The sequence below is a fragment of the Arvicanthis niloticus genome, chromosome 1, assembly GCF_011762505.2.
Source record: "Arvicanthis niloticus isolate mArvNil1 chromosome 1, mArvNil1.pat.X, whole genome shotgun sequence".
NCBI lineage: Eukaryota > Metazoa > Chordata > Mammalia > Rodentia > Muridae > Arvicanthis > Arvicanthis niloticus.
In genome coordinates this window covers 156758984-156780819 of record NC_047658.1, presented here as the reverse complement: position 1 = coordinate 156780819, position 21836 = coordinate 156758984, and the positions used below count along the sequence as shown (strand labels likewise).

Here is a 21836-nt window from a genome sequence, read left to right as displayed (position 1 = left end):
GCAAGCTCCTGGGAGAAAGAGGAATGGAGGATAATTTTACATGAAACCAGCTTTGTGGTTCAGTGGAATGCTCAACAGATGAAAGAAAACAGACTATTCTGGTACAGTCTTATAAAGAAAAAAAAGTGGGGGGATGTAAAGAGAACATTATTCTTTCCTCCCACCCCTTTCTTTTTCCCTAAATGAGACAAGAAAAAATAGCAATGGAAATTGAGTCCCATATGCTTCACTTGCGATTTTAAACATATTTCCCTTCATTTTTAGAAAACGTTTTGGGCATTCCTTTATACTTCCAGCCAGGCACTAGGCAAGTTTCCTTGGCTATTAGAACCAAGTCTGACTGCCTTACAAACAGGCTTTGTCATCTTCCCCAGAGACTGTCCGTGCTAATCAAGTTATGTTTCTGACACACCGGGGGCTAATCATCCAGAAGGGTTAGCACATGCCTGTGTGCTGTTACGTCATTACGATGCCTCATTTGCAAGTGGGAAAATGCTACCTCTGAAGACAATATAACTTTAATTTCTGTTACAAAGGAGGATAAACAGTTGCCTGGGTAATAATGTCTGAGACAAGATGTACAAGTGAGTTCACTGTAGAATTTACACTGATCCCTAAGGAAACCAAGGGTACAGATTGAGCTCAAATAATTCACTGATTTAAGGGGAATTTCTATGTCATGGAGAAATTGGGTAGTGTCTACAGTAGTGGTTCTCAACCTCTGGGTCTTGACTCCTTTGTGGGTCAAACAACCCTGTCCACAGGGGTCACATATCAGATATCCTGAATATCAACTGTTTACATTATGATTTATAACAGTAGCAAAATTTCACTAATGAAGTAATAACAAAAATAATTTTATGGCTGAGGGTCACCAGAAAATGAGGGACTGTATTGAAGAGTAGCAGCATTAGGAAGGCTGAGAACCCTGCTCTAGAGTGTCACTAGTTACTTGAGTCTACATCTTTCATAATTACCTGATTCTAATTTAAAGGGAATTATTTTCGAAGCCTTTACATCACGGATGAATGGCAGCTTATAAAACTAATTCTTGTCTGTGAACGCGCAAATTCTGCCCCGTGCTGTACAGCCTTTGTGGCTGCCTTCCAGTTCTCCCATCCCTAAGAAAGGGTTACCTACATTTCCACAGTCGTGTTCACTATTCATTCATTCATTCATTCATTCACTCACTCACGCATTCATTCCTTTATTTATCTATTTATTTATTGAGGAAGGTTCTCTCATGGTTCTGGAACTCATAGAGTAGGTTTAATTGGCTAGCACATCAGTGCCAAGGGTTCAACTGTTCCCATCTCCCTGGAGTGTGTCACTGTGCCATGTCACCTTGCCCAGCTTTTATTACAAGAGTTCAAGGATTAAACTCAGGTCCTCATGCTCATCAGACAAACAAGTTACAGACCAGGCTGTCTCCTTTCCCAACATTTTCAACAGTTTAAAATCTTTGTATAAAGTAAAGCCTTTGGAATGTTCCTTTGACTGCCCAAGTCATCTGCCAGCTTTCCTGCATTATAAGTAACATGAAATATTTGATCCCTGTCTTTTATATCCACCTGAGAGTCATAATTGAGGCTTTGGTTGCTCCACTTGTGGGTGTTGCTGCCATCCTGGGCACACTCTGCGTCTACCAGGACTCCTTCCTTTGTACCCCGTCAGTGTCCAACCCGGCCCAAAGTAGGAAGAAAGGAGCAGTAAGAAGACCAGAGGAACAAATAGGTTAAGGGACTTTGATTAGCATATTCCATCTGGTGCTGCAGAGGCAAAAGGCCACGCCCACAAAGCCCTTTCCTCCCCATCCCACTTAGAATAACCAGGACTTAGATTCACTTTGATGCTGTACACCAGAGCACAGGAGGAGCATGTGTCTTATGCAGCACATCCTATTAAATTTCTGTCCTACTCAGACAGGTGTGATATTTGAAGATGCAGTGCTATTTGATTCCAATTCTTGCTTCATTTCTAAGACTCTTTGGCAGTCTCTGATCATGCTTTTTAACTACTGGCATCTATACCTAATGCCAGTATCTGCTCCTTCTGTGTGCATGTCCCCTCTCCTGCTAGCTATCACCAATAGACACTCTGCTGGCGAGATTTTTCAGATTTTTTTTTTTTTTTTTTTTTTTTTTTTTTTTTTTTTGCAAGAGAAGATTTGTAGGCTCCTTCTGCTTTCCTGGAGATGTGAAAGCAAAATGCATCTTAGTGTCTGCTACTAAGATCACTGTCAACTTTGAGGCTGATTTTGATCAATGAGATATTGCCTCTTCATCTTTCCTTTCTCTTCAGAAAATACTCAGCTGTTTCAGAGTGCTGTGCCCCAAGTTGTTAAGCCGTCACCAGAACTTTCACATTGAAATGATGCTAAATAGCTTGTTTGCCAGAAATGTTTAAACTTAATCTGTAACATTGCTTTTATTTCGAGGCAAAACTAGCCCAGTGGCATATGTCTGTGACTAAAATAATTTTAATCAGCTGCTAAAATCAAAATCATCCTTAATTGATAACATTGTCAATGATTTAAAAATCTATTACCCAACTTTCTGCTGACTTACATGAGAATCAATTTCTATGATTATGTCCCTGCAATATTTATTTGCCATTTATATGGGGTGATCCTATTATTTAAATTTCCTGATTATGTATAAGACAATCATATGTTCAATACTAATATATAAGAGAAAAAACATCTAATGATATTATTTTTTTCTCTGGCTCCTATGTTTAAGACTTTCAGAATATTCCCAAACTGAATATTCCCAAACTCTTTTGATTGTGCTGTGGTCATTCATTTAAAGAGCTTACTTCCAAAATTGGAAGTTTTATTTAAAAATCAAAACCAAAAAATCAGTATAATGCTGGTTACCTGACATTCCTTGGGACGTGTTTTGAGGAGTCTTTTAAAATTATTAGTTCATGAGAGAGTTTCATATGTACTGTTCTGATCATATTTACTCCCACTTTTGGACTGTTCCTAGATCCATCCTGCATCCCTGCCCACCCAGCTTTATGGTTTTTTGCACTTTTTTTGTCTTTTTCTTTCTTCCTTCCTTTCTTATTGTTTTTAACACATGAAGATCAATTTGTACTGATCTGGTTTTCTTGGATATGTGGTCTTCCACTAGGTCATGATAAACTTACCATGGGATACACTCTTAGAGAAAACTGTCTTCTCCTGTTCCAGTGGTTAATAATTGCCACTAACTCCATAGTTAGTTGTGTGCCCATTGCTGGGATTTGACCTAGATTTGGCTTGTAAAGACTTTGTGAATTCCATTGTAAACACTGTGGATTCATAAATGCACCTGCCTGGCTATGTACAACATAGACCTTTTGCTTCTATTCATTCATTGCCTCCGGTTTTTACACTTTTTCTAACCCCTTTCTTGTATGATCCCTGAGCCTTGGGGGCATTAACATAATATACATGCTTTATTTAGGCCTGAGCATTCTGCACCTTGGTCAGCTGTAGGTCTCTGTGTTAATCACCATCTACTACAGATAGAAGCTTCTCAGATGAGGGTTGAGAGATGCATTCATTTATAGGTAAAACTATGTCATGTTAGGAATATAAGTAGTAATAGGTTTCATATTCTGTCCACTTGTAAGAATAATAGTAACAGAATTTTTTTCTTCCAGAGTCTATGAAATGCCCAGCAATAAGTTGTTCTTCCCCAGAAATTCTGCAAAGAGTGAGTTTTTTATTGTGGAGCAGGACATAATTCCAGCCAGAAAGTGGTTGGTTACTCTCAGGATGTTTCTGCCAGGATTGTACCAGTTGGCACATCTAGTAAGGACAGTAATGATTATAGTTCACAGATGTCATAAATGTCATAGGTGGTTGTAACTCATATGGTCTCCTCAGGTAGCATACTAAGCACCAACAAGAAATGTAGAAGTTAGCCAGTAATAGGGAAAAAAAAAGTTTTATTTTTTTTCTAAGGACTAAAAAAAAAAGAAACCAAATTATTTCTCAGTTTCCTTTCTACATTTCAATATATTCCCCATTTTTTATTGTTCTTGTTTTTGTTATTGTTGTTTTGTTTGTTTGTTTTTTTAAGCAGGTTTTCCGTGTGTGGCCCTGGCTGTTCTAGAACTTGCTCTGTAGAGTGGGCTGGTCTCAAACTCAGAGATCTGCCTCCTCTGCCTCTGTAGTGCTGGGATTACAGGCATGATTCACCATGTCCTTCTTTTAAAACACATTTTTAAAGATACTAATCACTTTTTTCTGGCTAATTCTTAGGTTGTGGGAAAAAAAGTTTGTTTTTATATATACAGTCAAATAAAATTCTGACAGTCTCAACTGTGGACCCAAGGGCATGGTCCCAGGCAGATTTGAGCATGTTTTACTAGAGAAAGAGATAAGAATGCTAACCAGTGTTCAGCTTTTAAAACTGTCTCAAATAAGCATTTTTCTGAACCCCTTCCTCTCTTAGGTCAAACATTGTCATTCAGAATGACCCTCCATCTCACTGGGGCTTTGACAGTTACACCATTGTTTTCTATTAGCTTCAGCGTCTCCATCTGTAAAATGAGAATGACAAATGCCAGCAGGGCTGTTTTAAAGATTATATTGACTGGGGATAATGTGCCTCCATTCGCATTGCTGGTAACCCTGGTGTCATACACACACGGAAGCTTGTGAAAGCTGACAATCGGCATCAATGTAGGGGGGTCCCCTGAGAAGAAATATATAATGTGTCTGGGCCCCTGGGAATATAAAGAATGATGTATAGTTATGTCTTTAAATATACCGTGTACATCCTACATGGAAGTCCTAAGAGAAATTGGTTGTGCTTTGAACTTGAGACAGAAGCATAGTAAAGGGGTCTACAAAACAGGTTTTCCACATTGGCTGAAATAAATGCATGCTATCTTCACTCTCTTACACTCTATTGACATTAAGTTTACAGTTGGCCGCTATTTTCCTAGTTTGGGCCTGTACAGGACCACTTCGCTTCCTTGTTATCAGAAGGAGAGGAAGTTTGTGAATCCTGCATGTGGGGGAAGCATACACAGAAGCTGGTGGCATGTTTGTCAGTATCGCTGCCTTTAAGTCCTTTGCAGACTCCAGTTCTTGAGAGATGCACAGCGGAACAAATGACAGATAGGCATCCAGCAGCCTGGCCATTGTACCCCCATGCTAATGGCTCAGCCCCGTGCCTTCTTGATCTTTCTCTTCACTCCAAGCCGCCTAGGCAGCGCTCACACCAAGACACACAATAACATACAATGCTTAATTGCGTGAAATATTTCATCTCTTTCAGTTCTGTCACGGGTAGAAATGGAGATAAAAGACCCCAAAAGAGTAATTTACTTTTGCACTCAGAATCAGATTCTAAATGTAGAAATTAATGAGACGTTTGCTTAGTGCTGAGATGAAGCTGCAGAAGAAAAAGTGCAAAAGTGACTTCAGACATCTTCAGTCCTATGCTCTTTCTTCCCTTTCCCCCTTTCTCTCCTGCTTGCCCAGTTACCATTTCCCTCTCCCCCAGTCATGTTTCTTTATACCACAGTCGAGAGGTAAAAACCCATCTCTGCTTCTGAGATAATGATTTTTTTAATCAAAGACAGATAATTATTAGTGGTGTTCGCAGCTGGAAAATGTGCATTCATCCTTCCCTTCTTGTGTTGCATCTTTTCTAAAACCCATAACTGCTTTTGTCAGTGAAGCTGACAGCCACATGTTGAAGAATCACACAGAGAGGCTCTGCTTAGAGAAAATCAATTTGTAAGTAAGAATTGCCCACTACAATTGAGATCTCTGTCTTTTCAAACACCTCGGCCCAGCTCACTTGAAATCCAAAGAAGCGTGTTCTCACTGTTTCAGGTTTTAATTTCATACACGTGAGGAATGGAAAGGCCGGGGTGTGGGTGTCATCCCCATCTTCAGCTTGTCAAACACATCACTGTGGAGTGAATGATTGAGCCATTTGGCTCCCACAACCGGAAACAGGGAAACTGAAATAGTGCTCTCAGTTCTCGAATGTGGGCTGAATAGGCATTGGTTAAGGCACAAAGCTCTCGTGCATCCCCAGGGCTTGCATGTCAAATAGGAAACGTAAGTCAGAAGAAATGGGACATAAAGTTCTGTGCTGGACCTGGTACTTGACAAATGGCTGAACATAAGCGTAAGTCAGATTAGTTAGTCTCAAGGAATACTGATCAGACGGCGGAGTGGCAGCCTGCTTTTTGGCACGAGGTAGAGCTGAGGCGCAGCAGTCCCTGGCTGTGGGTAACAAACCCTTAAGCAAAATCGTTTTAGTAACAATCACAAGGTTTGAAAACACATTTCTACAAGGAAACTGATATGGTCCTTGCCAACATTGTCTGCTTATTACTCAGTGCTTCAATTACAATTACATAGTTCGGTAGTTTTTCTTTCTATTCATTTACTTTAAGTTTTTAGAGGTAAGTAAGTTTATTTTGTTTTCCAAATGTAGACACTCCTGTGCAATTATTTCTTTCTTTGAGAATGTCACATAGCGTATTTTAATCATATTCAATGTCTTTAATACTCCCCCATCTCCTCTCAGATATGCCCCAACTTCATCAAATTCATGTCCTGTTCTCTCTCTCTCTCTCTCTCTCTCTCTCTCTCTCTCTCTCTCTCTCTCTCTCTCTGTGTGTGTGTGTGTGTGTGTGTAAGTGTTCATAGTGAAATTCATTATTTGGGCTGAAGGTAATGCTTCAGAGAGTCAAGTATTTGTCCCACAAGTGTGAGGTCCTCAACTCAGACCCCAGAATGCACATAAAATCTTGGTGATTCTTGGGACCTGCCTGTAACTCCAGAATAGAAGCCTGAGAAAGCATTCCCGGGATGAGCTTACTGGCCTGGCATGCTGAATCTACCAGTAGAGACCCTTTCTCAGTATATAAAGAGGAGAGCAATTAAGAAAGACTTCCATAGCCAACCTCTTGCCACACATGTATACAGGCACTACACACAAAGGTGAGCCTATACATCGGTACACACAAGTGCACATATGTTAAATACATGCACATATGCAAAAACATCCATCACATTCATTCAATATCAGTGTAATGTACTATAAACTTCTTTCAGTTTTAAACTTGTTACTAATATTCCTTTTTTTTTTTCATTTTCCTATCATTCTTTACTTGTTTCTATTTTATCTCAGCTGTGGACCTCACATTTTAACCAGGTGCATGTATGTAAAACAAAGGATAAAGGTAGAAATGTGAATAGACAGTTGGAGACTTAGATCTCTGTAGTTTTCTTAAATGCTGTCATTCTTAATTATATTCCTTTGGTCCCTACTGGCCCTTGGTATTGTACTCTTACACACTATAATGAACATAGTAGCATTCATTCTGAATAAAGACGAATTTATAACATTCTCTAGACTGGCAAAGGTGTGCCGGCTCTGAGGAAGGCTCTTCACTGAACATTTGCTTCAGTCAGGCCTAGATTTGATACATACAGTCTCTGAAGAGACTGGACAAGATTGTTTCTTTCTAATAAGTTCCTTAAAAGATGAGAACAGGGTGGGGTTTTACACTATTTCAAGGATGTCTTAACCATAAGAGAAAATTTGCAAGGCAACCCCTTTTACACTTGCTTAAGAAATGACAGAATCTTGAATGACATTGAAATAAGAAAAAATGTGGGCACATGAGAACTCCTGTCTTAGCGTGGTTACATGAAAGGAGGACTACTTAGTACAGGACTGCTCCAGCTTGCGAGTCTTATTCAATAAGGAAGAGGAGTTGGTGATAATAGGTAATGGGAAGTTCTTGGGAAAATCACATCATGGGTGAACTTCCAAGTGCCAGGGATGTTCTGCTCGATGGAAGCATGTTGCAGGAACCCCGAGGTTGTATTGTTTGCTGGAAATAAAACTGTTCTGTTTGTGGTGTCACTGTCCCTTAACACACACCTTTAATCCCAGACAGTGAAAGTAAAGTTAGTTTCTAGAAAGAAGCGCCCATGTTTGAAAATGATGTCTAAATGAGTGGCAGAGTGATAAATCAGAGAAAGATTTGAGAGAATAGGATGCACCCAATTCTCAAAAGAAGAAAGACAAGCTACTTCAGGGAGAGCAAGAGAGGAGGAGGCAGTTTTACTGGGACAGTTGTACAGAGACTTGTTGCAGAGAGAACAAGCTAGATATGATGAAGACTGAATAAACCAGAGAATGGGGAGCCAGATTAGAACAGATTGCCAGAGTTAGTTTGAGGCCAAGCAGAACAATTCAGTCAGAGGCTCGGAGAGAAGCCAGATTGAATCAGTCGGCTTGGAGAGGAGTTTGAGCCAGAACAGCTGAGTTGACCCAGCCAGTCAGAGATCAGAAAGAACTAGAAATGATGAGCTTATTCAGCAGTAAGTCTCAGGGGCTGATGACATTCTAAGCCTAGATAAGACTCTCTGGAGGCTAGAAGCTTCCAGGACTAGACCGAAGTTCACAGACAGAGGCAGTGAGCCTCTAAACAATTAATGCAGGAGAATAAACATTACATTTACAGAAACGATGAGCAGACCATGGTTCAAGAAGGGCAGTGTAGAAAAAAAGGGGGGAGCATTATTCTGCCATTTGTCAAGGTTAATGCTGACTGTTAGTAAACTCGACAGAATGAGGGTACCACAAAGGGAGGGAGATAGACAACCTGGAGCAGGGTGTTAGGGAGCTCACTTGAGATATTCTAGCATCATTTTAATTAGAGAAAAAAGCCCCTCCTGGGGAAGTTTGAGCCTTGTCAGTGCCAGCTTGTATTTTATAGAACACTTCCCAACACCCTGCTTTGTATGCTACTGTTTTAAGTGATAGGACCTTGGGCTGTTTCCCTGGGGAGGTTATTACAAGTTGTAAGGATATTTCTATGTGACAATTGTCTTAAGTAGGAACATTTCAAGACCTGATTTTATTTACCATAGAGCACTGCAACTGTTTGTAGTGTTACAGGAGTGTTAAATATTAATGAATGTTTCCTGCTCTGCTAAAGCCCCAACATTATGAGAGTGTTTAATTATGGAAAAACAGTCAAAAATGGTGCTTCTGTAGTAGACCCTTAAAACATTATACTTTCACAAATATTTCTAAACAATAGAATTATCTTGGCTCAGAAGAAGCTCAAGTGATAATGTACTTCCTATGTAAGCATGAGGACCCAAGTTTGGGTCACCAGCATCCATGTGGAAAGTCACAGGAGGCAGTGCATGCATTGGGAAGTCCTGGCCTGTGGGCTTGTTAAATCAGTGAGCTTCAGGCTCGTTGAGGGACCTTGTCTCCAAAAGTGAGATAGAAAGCAGTAGAGAAATATACCTGACTGGCCTGTACTTCCATAAGCATGTCCACACATGTGCTTATTCATTTGCATACATACATTCTCATATACAAACATACACACATGCATACACGATGCACAGAAAAACACTAACAGTTTTCTACTAGCTTTTACATAGAGTGTCACACTATAATTTTTTTTTTTCAAAAAATAGATTGTGTTGGATAATGGGGCTAGGGGTTTGGGGCAAATACACTTTTCTACTTTCTACTTTGACATCATTCTAAGCAGTTGTACTCTCTAGTCTGTGATTTTCAGCCATAGTGTTTTTTCACCTATTGCCATTTTTTATTATGTAAGATATGGCATCCTCTCTTTCATCTCTTTTAAAAAATAATACCTTTGAGCAGACTCTGTTTTAGAACTTCAGAGCAGGTGGCTAGATCCCATTTCTCTAAGAGAAAATGTGTGTAGTGAAACTCTGATCCTACGGACTGAAGGTGCATTTTAACACTGATGAGTAAGAGAATTCAGTTTCTGCTTTTCCTAATACTTCTTTTTTAAATATTTATTTAATTTTGAAATTAATCTATAGTTACATCATTTTCTTCCTTTCCTTCCTCAAACTTCTTTCATGTGACCTACCTTTCTATCTCTCAAAATAATTATTCCTTTAATGTAATTGTTTTTCTATTATATATTCTTAAATATACAAGTAAAGTGTGCTCCATCTGTATGATCTTGCTTTTATGTATATGATTTCCAGGCCAAACATTTGGTATTGGATAACCAATTGGGAATATTTGGGGGGAAGACTACTTGGTTGCCTATGGTTCTTGATCTAAGGTTGGGTCCCATGAACTTGCCTTAATCAGATACAATTCAATAAGCTTATTGGACATTGAAAAATGGCAGATTGATAGCTGCCCATAATTGTGATAGTGAGAAGAGAGAAGCAAGAGACTGTGAGTTGTTTTTTTTTCCAACAATACAAAAAGAAATTCTACCACATAAATAAATCATTTTAATATAGTAATATCATAATAATTATCTCCTAAAAGTAATGTAAAATTGGGTTAAGAATACAGAATGCACTTTCAGAAGTTATTATGGTATGGCACAGAACACAAGGTTGATAGTAGAGTTATTGATAGGCTAGTCTTTCTGTATATGAAAAATATAAACTTTGAGGAGGGACTGACAACAGGAATAAGGGACTCCACTCCCATTGATGTCAGATAAGGACATCCTTTGCTACATATGCAGCTTGAGCTATGAGCCCCTCCATGTGTACTCTTTAGTTGGTGGTTTAAGTTACAGCAGATTCTGGCAAAGATGTAGAGAAAGAGGAATACTCCTATATTGCTGGTGGGATTGCAAGCCGGTATAACCACTCTGGATATCAGTCTGTCAGTTTCTCAGAAAATTGGACCTTGTACTGTAACCTAAGGACCCAGCTATACCACTCCCAGGCATATACCCAAAAGATGTTGCAACATATAAGAAGGACACATGTTCCACTATGTTCATAGCAGCCTTATTTTATAATAGCCAGATATTCCTCAACAGAGGAATGGATACAGAAAATGTGGTACATTTACACAATGGAGTACTACTCAGCTATTAAAAACAATGACTTCATGAAATTTGCAAGCAAATGGATGAAACTAGAAAATATCATCCTAAGTGAGGTAACCCAGTCACAGAAGAACACACATGGTATGCACTCACTAATAAGTGGATATTAGGAAAAAAGCTTGGAACACCAAAGATGCAACTGAATGTACATTCTTAATGATGTATGTATTAACAATGTAGATATATATTATATATATTATCAATATATATTTCACACACACAAAATGTGTATTTACTTGAACTCTCTGCTTCTTGAAATTTTTTTTTATTAAATGCATTTTTTTCTTTAACATTTTTCCTTTCCTAGACTCTATTGTAATCAGTGTTTAACAGTAAGGAACAGAAGTTAGGTGGAGGGCCAGTCTTGTGTTGTCCCTCTGTAGACAACTGCAGTTACAAGGTCATGATTGTAATGGTTATATCAAGACTAGAAAATATTTTGTAACCCTTCACCTCATTGTCTGGATCTTAATATGCTCTACCACTGCCTATGTTTCAAAATGTAAATACTGCTTCACTATATATGAAAGGTTCTGGTATTTTCATTTGATTCCAGGATTAAAACTTTTTTCTCACTGAGTTCTTCAGTTGACAGACTTTCCATTTTTGCATGTATGGTTCTATCCCCAAGTTTTTGTGTGGCTTCTGTAATTTCAGTTACAATTGACTTCTAGCCCTATTCTGCTGTGATCTTATAATGTACAAGAAATTATTTAATTGTTGTGAATGTGTTAAGCTTTGTTTTGTGGCCTCGAATATGGTATATTTTGGAGAATGTTCCACCGGGCTCCTGGGAACAATGTATATTCCATATTTGTTGATGGTTTTATTATATACATCTGTTAAATTCATTTGACCCATGGAGTAATTTAATTCTGAAGTTTATTTGTTGGCTTTTAGATTGAAGGACTTACCTAAATATTAAACTATGGTTCTAATGCCACTTAATATTATTAGATCAGGATTTATATCATCTTTTATGACCATTGTGATTCCTTTCTGAAATTTGGGTACTTAATATTTGATTTATATCTGTTAATCTTCAGAAATTTCTTTTCTTTCTTATGGTCTCTTGATTAAGGCTGTCTTTCTTTCTCCTTTGTGTGTAATACTCCTTTGAGTATCTTCTATAGTTCTAGCTCAGGTAGTCTTGAACTGTGTTTGTCTGGGCTTACTTAAATTCTTCTCTTTTATTTTTTTTAATTGACAGAGAAATTATCTTGATTTGTAGTTTTTTTTTTTTTTTTATTTTCAGGGTTTGAAATATCATTCCATGTTTTCCTGACTTTGAGGGTCATGACAGATCTGGTATTATTCTAATGTTTCTGCCTTTGCAGAATTGATAGTTTTTTCTTTAATATTTTAGTATGGTGTTGCTTTCTGGTTTTGACATCTTGACTACAATATGTTGTGGCTAAAATCTTCTCTAGTCATGTGCAGTTTGACTTCTGAAGGCATCTATGTTTGGAGTTCATTACTCCTGCTAATGTTTCATTGAATAGTTTGTTCGGACCTATCACTTTAATACCTTTTCTCAATGTCCTATGTTCTTAATCTGGGAGTTCTTAGATATTATGGTCAGGCTTGTTTCATACTTTTTCCTATTAATTTTTTATTTTTATTGAAAATAGGTTCTTCTCTCATACAATATAACCAGACTACAGGTTTTTTTTTCTCCCTCCACGATTTTCAGTTTTTCCCTACATGCCCTCTTCCCCAGAAACACTCCCCCTCCATTTCCCTTCAGAAAAGAAGCAGGCCTCCAAGAGAGGACAGCCAAACAAGACAAAAGAAGATACAAAAAAATGTCAGGGCAAAAGCTTTCATGTTGAGGCCAGACAAGTCAACCCAACAGGAAGAAAAGAGCCCCAAGAACACCTATTCCAACTGTAAGGAGTCCCTAACCAAGCTAACCAAACACTAAGCTAACAGCTATAACATATCCACAGAAGACCTAGTGGGTATTTTTCTTTTTTAATATTTGAATTTTGTATTTATTAAAGCTTATCGTTTATGTTTAATCCTTCTTCTGTTGCAGAGAGTCTACTGCTCATTCCTACTATTCTTTTTGTTATCTTTGTTTCAAAACTCCATTTTCATATCTTATTGTTGCTCCACATTGCTGATGTTTTCATGTATATTGCTGATTTTCTGATCCCCTTAACCGTCAGTTTCTCCTGCATTGCTGACTTTCCTTGTCACTTTATGGATTGAATTTCTGCACTTGCTTGATCCTATTTGAGGTCATTGGTCACTTTTCCTAGTAAACTTTGGAAATATTTTGCCAACGTTTTATCTATTTCTTTCTTTCTTTTTTTTCTGTATTCAGTATTTGGTAAGCTGTGATCTTACAGAATAATTATTATCCTGCTTTTTCTTATTCCTAATGGTTCCATTTTTATATCTATTTGTCTTAATGTCTCTTTCAGTTTTATTTGTGGATCTTTTTATTGACCAATCTACTTTTGAGGACTCAATCCCCAGTATTACTCAGAAAGGAGAAATAAAACTTTTGTAATAGCAAGACCAATCCACACCAGATATAAAAATCCACTTAAGATGTATCCAAGGCAACTAATACATCACCAGTGACCATAAAACAGAACAGAAAAAAGTTTAACATTGTGCTGTGAAGCTAAAATTTATTTATGACCAATATGGACACAGTAAGTGAGTTGGATAGAGGAAGGAGAGAGGGAAAGAGGAAAAACAGAAAAGATTTAAGGGTAAGCAAAGAAAAGACAAAAAATAATATGGAGAGGTGGAGGTAATAAGATAATAGCAAAGGGTAAAATAGAATAAAAAAATCAAAAGTGATTAGTAATAAAGAAGTTCAAAATTAAAATGAAAAGAATTTAAATATGGAATAAAAATGAAAACAAGAATTTTTAGAATAAAATAATATTTGATGTAAATATACTAGTAAAAGTACAACAGAAGGGGAAGGGACATCAGCAGAGGGAACAAAACTGAAAAGGAGTTGACAGTATACCAAAAAGTTGCTAAGGAATGATGAATTTAAAAACAACGCATGTTCCCTCTAAATACAAGAAAATAAGAATAGTACTTAAAGGTGTAGTCCTAGAGGCCCACTCCAGCCTTTGGGGTTCAGAGCTGATGTGGAACACAGAGACCAATGATCTCCAGCCTTATAACTCTCTCTGGTTGTACTAGGGGCTAAAAGCTGATGGCTTCTGTAAACTTAACATTCTCTTGCTTATTCTGCGGCTGAAAACTGCTGACATCTTTGCTCTTTAACTCTCTGTGCTTAAGTAAGCACTGGGGAAACTTAACTCTTTGTTACTGCTCTGTGCTTCAATAAGAACAAAAAACTTAAGTCTTAATGCATAAATAAACTCTCGGCAATTACAAAAGGATTTATTGCTAATGTTCTTTTCTCTGGTGAGTCAGCCAGAAGGCTCTCACTGGCCAGGCAAAAGGCTCAGAGCTCATTAACTTTCTTGAAACAGAGAGAAAAGAAAGGAAAGGAAAGAAGTGACAAAGTCAACAAACATACCAGGTGAAGCAGAAACGGGTTACACCCATTTGTATTGCTATCAGCCTTTTTATAGCTTTTTAGACAAAAAGTTCTCTGTGTAAGAATTACCTCATAGATAAAATGTTACCTAAAAGATATACAAGTTCAAAGCAGTGTTTCATACTGTAAGCTCAGCATAAGTTCACGGCAACAGTTTTTACATGGCCTTGCCTTAGCATAGTGCACCCCTGTATCTTTATGCTTGGACCTGAACGTTTTTCTTAACACAAATGTGCCCCAAGCCTATATCTCTTTTTAGTGTAATTATGAAAGTTCATTGTATTTACCATTATGCAACCTTTACTTACTATTCATGAGAAGTTGGCACATTCTATTCTTAACTCTAACTTTATTACATCTTTCTAGCAAAACTACTAAAACTTTCTTAAAATTTTCTTCCTAAAATTATGAGTCAAATTAGGAATTCCATTTAATCATTAATTCATCTAAACTGCATTAATTCCTGAAAGTTCATGTTTAAGTTGATCTGCAGGACATCTGCACAATAGGGTACACGAATGCCCAAGAATCCCTAGGGTTTCTCTACAGGAGGAGGGCTTATTTTCATACATCACAGACCTGAGCGTGAGTCACACTTCAAAAGAAGGGAATAGTGTAGCAGATGTCAAGAAAGCCATGGTTCTAAATCTCTGCATCCGCAACTTCTCCACTTTACCGCCTCTAGCTCAGCTGTCAGGTTCCAGAGTGATACCTAGTTGGAAGCATGTGCTGGCAGCTGTTGAACTTGGAGCAGTATTTTTCTGACTTCCTGAGCTAAGCCTCTTGCCTGCTGCCTGAGCTTCCCAGCATTATCAACATTCAGCCAACTCACTTGCTGTGATTCCATAAACCAGGCTGCCTTCAGCCAGGGCATGTGGCAATGTGTTCAAACTCCCTGCTTTGTAGTTTGTTTCTTGATTTCAGATAAATATAGCAGTCCAGATTTAAGAAGTAGATTCCTCTCTAGATGGCAACCAGTCTTTGTCCTTTGAGATATTTAGAGTGACAAAATGAAAATGTACTTTACTGCTGATCCATCCAGAAGTAGTATCCCTGCCTCACGAAAACCTACAACTGAATCTGAGGCCCTTCAGGGCTGGGGGCTTGTCCTGAGATTAGGGTTGCTGGTCTCTTTGAGCACTGATGCTGGAATAAATGCCTTTGGAGAAAGGATTCTGCTTCCTTTCCCATCCCCTACCTCTACCCTTCCACCTCCAGGAGCTGCATGGCTGGGGCTCCCTTTAGCTTGATTTACTTCTCAGTATGATACTTGTCTTCTCCGCTGTCCAATCACAAGAATGCCAGAGTTCTTATTCTGGCATTCCAGAGCTCTTTCTCCATGGTTTGGAGTAGAGTTCATTCTTTTCCGTACTAATTTTTCTTTTCTATTAAGAAATTGTACTATATAGTATACTTTGATCATATTCTCTCCTATCAAAAGATCCTCCAGAGCTTTCCCATCTTCTTACCTACACAGCTTCTTGACCACGGCACAGGAGGGCAACTTGTGTCCTGGGAAACCTTAAATTATGGCTTACATGACTGATAACTAAACCCTAGGAACAGGACAACATGTGTGATATTTTCATAACTTACAAGACTATCAATAGCCAAGAAGTATTGGGAAACTTAAATGGGGTAATGTAAACAGGCCTGACGTAATACCTAACATAGACGGGATTCTCTGTAATGCTTCAGAACATCTGAATATAAATAAATGATCCTTAACATAAAACATAAAGTTATATTTGATGAGAGCAAAAAGAAACGAATTTCTAATTTTAAGTCAAAGGCCTCTGGCAATTTCATTTTAGAGTTTAACATGTTTTACGTAATGCTTCTGTGTTCATGACTGTGAGACATGTGGAAAGCACTGGTCACAGAGGATATAGGCATGTATCTAGCTCTGGTTTTTATACAGATGGTTAAAAGGGAGGTTATGCTTACTAGTGTTTGTTAACCATTCAGGTTGTCTGAATGACTTTAAGATTGAAAGCATTTGTCACAGAATTACAAAAAGCTTTTGTTGGAGATAAAATTCCCTTTGAAATGTTTTTATGTAAGCCATAAGGTTCTGTGTCCCACAATTTTGAGGCTGTGCAAGCATAGATCAAAGACCATGAGGATTTGGTGTCTGGTAAAGATGGATCCTCATAGACTTTGCTCTTCAGATGCATCTTCACAAAGTCGGTCCTCGCTGGGTTCTAACAGTCCTCTTGCTACTGTGTGTGAGGACAGAAATTTTTATAGATAAGAATGGCACACAGTGGGGTTGGACTGGTAGCTCAAAAGCCCATAGCACTTTCAGTTCTTCGAAAGAACCTGAATCTGGTACTCAGATCCTACATGGAGGATTATATCCTTCTATAAATCCAGTGTGAGGGGATCTGGCATCCTCTTCAAACCTTCCTCTGAACCAGGAATACACGTGGTGTTCATGCATACATTGAGTCAGGTCACTCACTCATACAAACGAAATAAATGTAAGAAGTAAATCTTTTAAAATAGTAAGAATGCCAAACACTACATATTTATCTGGGTATGCCTGAAGCAATGCAATCTGATGAAGACTTCACTCATGGGCTAGGCAATTTCCATGTTAGTAAATAAGTTTGAACCGCTGTTAATAAACTCATTTCCTTTTAAATATTTTAATTGGTCAGAAAGATAAATGAATTGCATTTCATCAATCAGCTGTCACTCTTACCTCTTGGAAACTCATGTTTTAAAGGAAATTATTGAATTCACATTTCCTTAAGACTTCCTTATCTTTATTGCTCTCTTTTCTAATTGAATAAAATATCTCAGCCTGCTTAAATTAAGTGGTTTGGGTTAGAGTGACAATTTCCATTAACATAGGAATTGGTAAAAGCCATTAACTTCTGCATTTACAGTTTCTTAATGTCCTGTATGAAAAAGCACTGGCTTTCTTATTAGTTATCACTTTGCTATGCACACCATGTTAGATGTAGCTTTTATCAATTGCCTTTAGAGCTCTGGATGACTTAAAAAACAATTCATGGCATCTATGCCCCTTGATAGACACCTCCACATGACGCCTGGCATTTAGGTGGCATAACCTTCTATCTCTCCATTAATGATGCTGTTTTATTCCGAGTTCTTCAATTTCAGCATTTGATAGTAAAACCAGATACAGAGACAGTGACACACTTCATGAACGGCTAAATCACTCAGAGTCTACTCTTGCAGACCATGGGTACATAGAGTTTAAAGTAGTAACAGGAAGGCAAGCCGACACTTGAGAATGGAGAATCCTTTATGTGTTCTGCCTACTCCATTCAATTGTCATATCACAGAAAACTAAAATTCACTATTTTAGTTTGGGCTCAATTGTTCCACAGAAAGAGAAAGAAATACTGCTTCTGAGTTTTAGAATTCTATAAATGAGACTTTCTTTTGCTGCCTACTGTACAGGTAATATGAGGAAAGCATACCACAATGCAACTCTACATATAGTCATGATGAGATAAGGAGGGAGTCACTTGCATTCAGTTGTCAAAATAAGTATTTGAATATCAGCAGTGGTTTGCAGGTTTAACAACATCTTTGATAGTTTAAAATTTTGAATGAATTGTATTTAATCTGAGGATATAAGTTGGACGTTGTGTGCTGCTTGGTATTAAAGCCTTGATGACTCATCTTCAGGAGCAATCAAACGTTCTTCTTTGCATTATTTCCACCAACACTAAGGCTAAATCATAGTAATGAGTGAACGCTCATGCAGTTAAAGTATCGGAACATAACTCTATTGATCATCTAGCAGCCACGGCCTTATCTTTTGTGGAATGTTTGCTAACTGATCTTTTTTGTATCTTTTACAAGTGTTATTGACCTCTTGAAGGAACCCCAGACCAAGTTAACACACTAGATGATGACAAAGCACAGTTTCATTTATTCTAACCTTGACAGAATGCTTTTCTCTTAAATGTTGAGTTCATATGCATTTCTGGAAATGGTAATAGTTTTATGAGAGACTTGTATCTCCCCAACCTTAAAATCTAAACTAGTTTGCTCATTCACAGAACTGGGCACAGTTCTTTCTTTACATTTCCACCTTCTACAGACTAACTTACTGTGAAATCTCAAGCTAAGCTCTCTTTGTTAATGAATATACGGTATGTTAAAAAAGCATCGCCCTTACCTTGGCAGAAAAAAACACAATTTTGTTAGCAATTCCTCTGTCAGTATTTATTTACCTCTACTTGTATATGCACACTGGTATTATTCTTCTAAGTCAACCAAATGAGATACCTGCATTATTCCATGACTGAACCTAAATATTATATTTTTCCTGTCAGTGTTTTAGTAATAGCCTTTTTTGTGTTTTAAAAATCCAATTCCAACTCTTATATATAAATACAATTCAAGACTAGGCTGAAACTCTTAGGTAAATGTGACCATTTCAAATTACCAAAGGCTTTACAGAAATGATTCTTGTGACTTGGCTTGTGTATTGATTTCTAAATCTTGGTGACTTGAGCTTTGGACCTCTGTGGAAATGATGGAGACCAGCATGGTTCAATGAGACTTGGGGTAGATTTCATATTGCATGGTTGGTGTTTAGCACATTTACTCACTAAGACAGCATGAGATGTTTAAACATCAACTGGTTCAGAATTCCATAGTTGAGGAGACAACTAATTTATGCAGAAAAAGAGACATAAAGAGCTAAATAAACAATAAAACACATTGTGTGTTATAAACTTCCTGATACATTGATGAGGGGTCACAGTTCTCCTGGAGATTGTGTCATCTCCCTGAGCACTGGCATTTTTATACGCTTCACTCCAGTGTTGCGAATGGGAACAAAATTCTCTAACAGGAAAACATAAGCTAGTCTTTCAAAGTCTCCTAAGTACACAAAGGAAGTGATTTTGTCAATCTTTTCTCTCCTGTGTCTGTTTTAAAAATGGATTACTTGATTTAGGAAAGTCATCTGCATGTGACCAAATTTTCTTACCTAGAATTAGGTATATTGGCATTGGAATGATGTTCCTGGGTTTTATTTGTACTTATTCACTAATTGTGATACAGGTAGCATTTGTTACTGTCATTAAGTGCTCAAATAAGTCAATAACTTCCTCTAAAAACATAAGTGCAACAAACTCAGTAGCTAAAATTGTATTCAACTGTCAATTACTTTTCTGAAAAACGTATTTGTGGTGACTCTAGGCAGTACATAGTAGTCACAAGTACATGCTTATATGTAGATAAAAACTCTACTTCCATTACACAGTGCTTCTCAGCACCTTCCCTCTTTATTTATATTTGAGAGTAAGTATAGATCTTATGCCTTTAAATACTGAAAATATATGCATTTCCTAGAATGCTGGACTCCTCTGAGCCTGGTGATTGATTCTTTGACACTTGTTAAGGAATTAATTATTTTTTTTTACCACCATGAAATTCCACCCCTTTCATAAACAAATGAAACCTTTAGCTTGAAGTTCGATGAGTTAAGCTTAAGAGAAATAAATTAAAACTCTTAGGGGACAGAGTGTTAAGGAGAATGAAGAATTGATGACCTATTAACAGTTGTAATTTTCCACATTGATTATTGGCAGCATGTGACACCGTGACCTTACAAATTGCAATCTATAAACAGCTTAAAGTATATGACCTTTGGATTACTGTGGGTCTTCTGAAGCTTTAGTCTGTTACAAACAGTTGTCAACAGTGTGTTTCCTTGTAGGTTGCAGGAGAGAACGCATTTAACTAAAGGACTAGGTACTATTTGGACAGAGCTCAACAATGCCGTATCCAGGCAGAAGTGATGTGTGAATGGCAGAAATCTCCTCAGCCAGGGTACAAATATTAGAAGTTTGCTCATCATTGATTTTAAATCACTAAGTTCAAAGAACTAATTACCTGAGGCTGGTTGACTTAGCATTTTTCCTCCACTTTTGCAAGAGTCAGGGATTGGGAATTCGTAAATAGGACATAAATGTCCTGCTTATTTTTGCTTCTCTTTCTGTTTTCATTATTTTCCAGTAAGCTACAGCCAAAGGTCTCAAAACTCCACTCTTACACTCTGTAACCAATGGTAACATCATCTTTACTAATTTTTTTAATATTACTTTGACAACAAAGACAGCAGATATAAAATCTTCACCTATTTATTCTAGTATTCTGAATTTAGGCAACACTCATGGAAACGGCTCAACCTATTGACTAATCATTATTTCTGACTTGTTCTTCCCATGTGCTTCTCCTGGTTTAGGGCATACTTTTATTGGGTTTCTTAAATGCTACCATTATTTGTAGTTCAACATACCTGGTATGTTGAAAATAACCCTGGAGTGTACTGACAATTTTGAGAATTCTGGGATTTTGGTTTCTCTTTAAAAAAAAAAAAAGACACAGAAATATTGTGAGAATTTGTTTTTGTTTTTATCCCAGGTATGGGGATATGATGTTTCTTCTTCGGCCAGCCTGTCCACAGGAAGCTGACCAGATTTGCCTTATGCTCTAGCGAAAGTGTGGTTTTGCCAGTTACAGATAATTTCTGCCACTGTGTGATGTTTGGAATTCTGGGAATTTTTCAGAGGGTACATAATTGCTGGGGTCCAGAAAGGCATGGTGGGTCATTGTTGGTCTCTTGGGGAGGTTGCATGCGGTTTGTTAGTAGCCATGGTCAAAAAGAAAAAAGAAAAGAAAACCCAAAAGGAATGGAATTAGATTTAGGGATCTTTCTAATTCCTCTTTCCCCTCTGTCCTTGTTTCTTCCCTATCTAGTGTTAGGGGGTCAAACTAGGGGGATAAATGGTGGGAAAATAGAACCCACAAAGTCTTGAGGACAGCATTTATTTTCTGTGACTAGTCAGGGTGGGTTTGGGTGATTCCTTTAATGTCTCGGGCTCCCATCATAATAATGATTGCATCATCTGATGTCGGAGGCAATACCATGTGGCATTAAATTTACTTAGATTCTCTCAGTTTATCTTCATAATATCCCTCTTAAATAAGAGTAGAAATTATTCTGTAACATCACCCTGAGGTTGCTAATGTTCATAGAGCTTATGTCAGAAAAAAAGCTGAGTTAGGACATAAGGTTGGGGAAGGCTGACTTCCAAGCTAGATTGATGAAAGCAGGGTTCACCAATGCAGCTGCAAACAGAAGCATGCAAGTGTTATCAGTAAGCTTGCTGGAATAAATGGAGATCAGAGTCTTTAAGCAAAAGGTAGCTTACTGCAGTCCTTCAGTTGACTGTGTGACTTGGTGGGGTATAAAAAGCCCTATAAAGTTAAAATTTCAATATAGTTTATTATGAGGAACAGAATTTTGTCCCAGTATTTTTAATTGATGGCAATTGATCCACTTTGTTTTGAAAACATGTCAAGAGCCAAGAGTGTGTAGGATGAACAAAACATTTCTGCTTTG

The 21836-nt window shown here is 37.7% G+C and overlaps 1 protein-coding gene across 6 annotated transcripts in view; it reads left to right on the top strand.

Annotated features, from left to right (window-relative positions):
- Positions 1–21836, top strand: part of Sorcs1 (sortilin related VPS10 domain containing receptor 1) — a 503533-nt gene that overhangs the window by 141770 nt on the left and 339927 nt on the right. The gene's annotated exons all lie outside the window — the stretch shown is intronic.